This window comes from Acomys russatus, chromosome 10 (genome assembly GCF_903995435.1).
Source record: "Acomys russatus chromosome 10, mAcoRus1.1, whole genome shotgun sequence".
Taxonomy (NCBI): domain Eukaryota; kingdom Metazoa; phylum Chordata; class Mammalia; order Rodentia; family Muridae; genus Acomys; species Acomys russatus.
This window is the reverse complement of record NC_067146.1, coordinates 22589984-22595983: the sequence shown is the minus strand read 5'-3', so window position 1 is coordinate 22595983 and position 6000 is coordinate 22589984.

Below are 6000 nucleotides of genomic sequence, written 5' to 3'. Positions count from 1 at the left end.
TTAAGCTAGTCACTACAGAGATTTCATTTGAGAAGTTTTATTTCAAAAAGCTATAGCAGGAAGAAGCAGAAAAAGTTAAAAAAAATTTAAACAAGGGAGAAATAATAGCAGTTAGTATGCTGAAGAGGGTATTCCATAAGACAGGAATGATTATTACCTAAAAGATGAAAAGGTCTGGAAGCATATTATCAGATAAAGACTGCTGGAGTGTGACGTATCAGTGGCAGGTTAGCCTGGACTCTATGTATAGCTTGATCAAGCTCATTTACAGGAAGAGGAAGTAGGGAAGAGAGAATGGATGCAGAGGAAGGAGAATCCATGAACGTTGTCCTCTAATGGTTTCCATTGTTGCCAATGAAGTAGTAGAACAAGTCACCAGCTAAGAGTGACTTATGGCTGAAGGAGATAAGTAGTTCAGAAAGTAAGGAGGGGCCAGTCAGGTAGGAGACTGGACACAAAGGACATCACAATCATCACAAAGTGGCCATGAGCACCTGCAGAAGGACAAGATGGTCCTGAGGACGAGAGACAGCACAGAGCAATCATCATCATTGTCATTTTGAGCTGAATTTGCTTCAGCTGTGTGGGTGCGAGGCCAGCAGGGAGTTGGACTTAAATAGGTTGTTTGACTAATCGCAGAAGCAATCTCTACTCCCCAAACCCTGTTCACCCACTCATGGAAACATCAGCTGTCTCTTCCCACCAAACAGGAAGGTTGCTTTGAGATGCTGATGAGTCTGGCTTGGCTTTCAATAATACATCAAAGAGTCTCCTGCAAAAGTTTTGTGATGTGTGTTATTCCCTTTTCTCTTGCTTGTCCATTTTCAATATTATGCAATATTGTTGTAACTTGACTACAATTTTCCAAGGGAACACGATGATGACCATGGCTAGTGTGGTGCAATTGGTATTCTCACAATATCTTAACAATGTTAAGTATCACTATTGACATACTTATGTTTCGAGCGTTCAATATATACTGAATCTTTCAACAAGCTTCCACTTTTAAAGTTTAATTTTCAAAAATTTCACTTTCCTATATGTTTGTGTTTGTGTATGTCACCTGAATGCAGTACCCTTAGAGACCATAAGAAAGCATGTGATTCCCTAGAATGTAAGATCACCCAGTGTGAGTGGGAACCATACCTGGGTCCTCCGATGCTGTGGTCTAAATGAGAATGGACTCATGGAGTGTATATTTGAACACTTGGTCCCCAGTCGATGAAACTGGTAAGGAATGGAGGTGTGTTACTGGGAATGGGCATTTTAACTTAGCACTATGTATGTACGTATGTATGTATGTATCTATGTATCTATCTATCTATCTATCTATGTATCTATCATTCTATTTTACCAAGAAAGAATCAGGAGCCAGATGCTGAGTTCAAAAAACCTGCTAGCTTAGAGAGGCAGAGAAAGCACCCAGCTGACCCTCCTACTTAGTTTTTGTCCCAATGGGAAAGCGCCAAAAAGGTCACTAGCCCAGCTGACAGCCCAGGAGGAAAAGGCCAAAAAACAAAACAAAACAAACAAACAAACAAAAAAGCCCAAGGCCAAAGGCTTGCTAGCCCCAAAAGCCAAAGGCCAAGGAGCAGAGGAGCCAAAGGCCAAGGAGCGGAGGATCTCAAGAGCTAGAGAGCCATGAGCCAAAGAGCTAAAATCTAAAGATCCATGACTCGAGCTAAAATCCCCAAGCCCCAAGATCTAAAGCCCTATAAAAGCCAAGGACGTCTTCTACTTCTACATGCTGTCTTAAATACCCATCAACTCAAAGTGCCCCCTACTCTTCAATCCCTATCCGCTGGTTTCTTGCTCTGCCTGTTAACCTAGGGTTTGCTTTATTAACTCCTGTACAGATAGCTCTTGGCTTAAAGGTATGTGCTAAGGCTTAATCATGCCAAACTAAAGACAGGTTTTTACAGTTTACAATCTCAGGAATCTCACTGGGATCAAATATCCTGCAACATATCTCTGTCTCACGCTTGTAAATCAGGAGGTAAGCTCTTAGCTAAAGCTGCAGTGCCATGCCTGCCTTCCTGCTGCTATGATCCACACCATGATGGTTTCTCTACTTTAAAGGAATGAAAACAAACATTATGACAGGCAGATCTGGGCCCATGGGCCTTGCTCAAACTATGGCACCAACCAAGGACAATACGTGCAGTAAACTTCGAACCCCTACCTAGATCTAGCCAATGGACAGAACTTTCTCCACAGTTGAGCAGAGAGTGGGGACTGACTTTCACACCAAATCTGGTGCCCTATATTTGACCACGTCCCCTGGAGGGGGAGGCCTGGTGGCACTCAAAGGAAGGATAGCAGTCTACCAAGAAGAGACTTGATACCCTATGAGCATATACGGGGGTTGGGGGGGTAGGTCCCTCTCAGTCACAGTCATAGGGGAGGGGAGTAAGGGGAAGATTGAAGGGAGGGAGGAATGGGAGGATGCAAGGGATAGGATAACAATTGAGATGTAATATGAATAAATTAATAAAATATATGTTAAATAAAAGAAATGAAAACGGAAGGTAAAACAAATTGCACAGCTGATAAATGTGAAAGATGAACCCAGTCTCATCCCTCTGTGTTATATGGTGGTGCTCACTCACTACAACTTCCAACTCCGTGTGTGTATGTGTGTGTGTGTGTGTGTGTGTGTGTGTGTGTGTGTGTGTGTGTGTGTGTGTGCACATCCTGGGTGTGGTGGGTAGAGGCTTTCATATGGTCTGGGCTGCTCCAAATTCTCAATACGCACACATCAGGTTTTCAAACTGTTGTGATCACAGTTGTGCACTCCATGCGCAGCTTTCTTGCTTTTGTTTGTTAAGGCTAAACCACATTTCTCTTGCTCTAGCTCCAACTGTCACATACATTACTGGTGTTGCGTGAGCTTGTCCAAGTCCTTCATTCAAGGTATCTTTTCTGTCTTCTTTCAAACATGAGAGCTTACCTTCTAATCTTGAGATAGAAACTTTAACTTTCACAGTGCAGTTCTGACTGGTTCCAAAATGCTGAGCTTTTACTATGCCCTGTGTATTCTGGGCTATCTTGCAGCATTTTGACTTCTACCCATTGGCTATAGTATCACTTTCCATCCCATAATGATGAATGTCTCAGCCATTACCAAATGTCCTATGGAGACGAAGTTGCTCATATTTGAGAAGCCATGGATTAGAAGTAACATTAGGCAAGAATCAGTGTTAGTTACCTTTTATTTTAAAGCTTTAATTTCAGATTCTCACTTCATTTATAATATTAGAAGTTTGCAGCTTTTGAGGGGGGGCAGTACTAGAACGTAGGAACCCATACATGCTAAGGACAGGCTCTATCACAGAATTATAGCCTCCATATGTTTAAGGAATAGGACAAAGTCTTCTGAGACTTTTACCTAAGAAGCTCTTGTCTTAGCATCTCCAACATAGTCTCAAGAAATTACAACACTCCCAGTATACTCTGAAATCAAGAAGTGTACAGTAGTGCCTATTGAATTCTATTGCAGTGTATAAAGAGAGGCACTTCTGGCTTCAGTACTGTCTTATCACTGGTGACAGAGATCATGAAATATTTCTCTTTGTATCTTCAGCACTTGGGAAAAAAGAAACAATACACAGTATGTGCTCAATGTGTGCCTTTAAGCTCTGCTAGGCAGAATTCCTTAAACTGGCTTCTAACTGTGACTTCTATTCCCATCACAGCCCTGCCACCTAGTGGCCAATTACCCAGACATAACTACAATGCCTGGGATGCAAGGTGCTAATATGCCATGTTTTTCAAAAAGAAGAGCATAACGTATATTCAGTATCACTAGGTAAGGAAGAATCTAAGCTATATATAGAAAACATTTTAAAACTACCAGACTTTTCAAACTTTTAATGTTTTGTTAAATTGATTGAAATTATTTCATATAAATGTGAGGACTGTCATCCCTATGTGTTCTGAGTTGGTGATGTCCACATCCTTATTCCATGCAGTGTATTTCCTGAATAAACTCAAGCTGTGTTGCTCTTCCCTCAGAGTTCTGGCCCTAATCCAACAAAAGTCCTTCCAAGACACAGAACTCCGTGAAATAGAAGATACATTTTTCACCTAGCAGGAAAAATTGTCTTACTGGACCAACGTTGCTCCACTGATCAGTTTTTGAGCTATTAGTGTGCTTGTAGCAATGGCTTGAATTAGCTCATCAAAACAGCCAAGCAGGTTAATAGGAAATTAGTTAAAATTAAAAATATATATAAGCTGTGAAGAAGTGCTTTGATTATTGATTAAACGGAAGTCACTAACTTAATGCTTTCATCAGTTAAGATTATATATGCTCAAGTGACTCGTTGATGATGAATAGGGAAATGAACGACAGGAAGGTGAGAAGTAAGAGTGCAATTTAATTTTCACTTTACTAGTTAGCATTTGGTACATCATAATCTGTTACTAATCCATATTTATGAGTTACAAAATGTATTTGCTTTAGCAGGAAGGCATAACAAGTGTCTCTAAAACATGCTGCATTGTTCTGTCACTTGTCTGTTTTTTGAGGGCATTAATATGCTTTGAAGCCAAATATAACAGATGTATGAACTTGCACATATTTCACATTTTTCCTAATATTAGCTCCGGATATATTACCGATGTGAAAGATGCTTATCTACTTCTAAAATGTCAAACTTTACTGATGACATGAATGGCCCCATTTTCTTTTTCTTCTCCGTTATTTAAAACATCTGAAGAGGCATAAGAGAGTATTTAATAAGGTCCTACTTACATAGATTCAGAAACCGAGCATTTGAAAAGCTTAGCAACTAATCTGACGTAATGGCACTAGTGGTTATAGATGGTTCCAGAACTCTCAGCTGCTGAAGGAAAGACTCTTGGAGGTCAGTCTTGAGGCCACTCTGGAGTTTCTCACCTGAGGCTGTATATACAACCCAAGCACATCAGAGGTGAGGTCCAAGCACATGAAGTTTTATATCCCTGGACACTTCCTTAATCCGTAGAAGTCCCAACTTCACCAAGTCATTTTGAACCTACACACTGTCACCTTTCCCACACCCTCCCCTTGCCAAACAAATCCATCAAGTGTCCTGTACCCAGTTAGTTATTTCCGTCTCTTTTCCTTCAAAAACCCCATTCACCTCCTTGCCTTATTGAAACCCATGTGGCTTTGAGTGATGTCAGGATAAGAACTGAGGTTAGGTCCACGTCTTGCTCTCTTTCAATGCTACTTCCAAGTTAAACATCACTTTCTCCTCTGGAAAAAAATTTCTGTTCTGATGATGATTATGCCATCTGGACATACCACTGCCTGATTCATCCTACTGCTGTCTGCTACCCTCCTATCCATATCTACCACCTTCAGTAAAGTCTGCTTTTGGCATATGGTCTTCTGTTCCACATGACGACTTTATCCCTTTATCCTTAGTGACCTCAATGTTTCGGCGAAAGACAAAAATACTCTCCACGTTTTTAAAGTCACTTGACTTTTTTTAAAATTACAATGACATTTGCCCATCTTATATCACATCCCAGACTTATCATCTCTTCTTTTAAAAATGGCCACTCCTCCATACACTTCCATAGAAACTTAGGAGTTTCCCTTTACATGGCTTCCATCTAGATATTACTATATACCTATATGGTATGTCCATGATGTGGGTGCATGCAATCTTACAGGTTCACCATTTTCTCATTATATCAGTGCCCTCTTGAAAGTGCTTGCTCTCTTGCCATCGTCAATAACATAGATGCCTTTGCATAAACCTTGACCTCCCACTTCCTTCTTTTTCGTAATTGATTTCATCACATAGAAATGCCAGTTCATGGATGAACACTCACTGCTTTACTTCACCTGTGTTTGTACCAAAGAAGGAATTGGTTTATCACAGAAATGAAAAATTAGGATGTTAGTGTCACTTTAAACATATAATCGCGAGCTATGGTTTAAGTCATATGGCTGATAAATCATGCCACATTTTTCTAATAAATTTGCTTCTCTAATCCATGGGATGG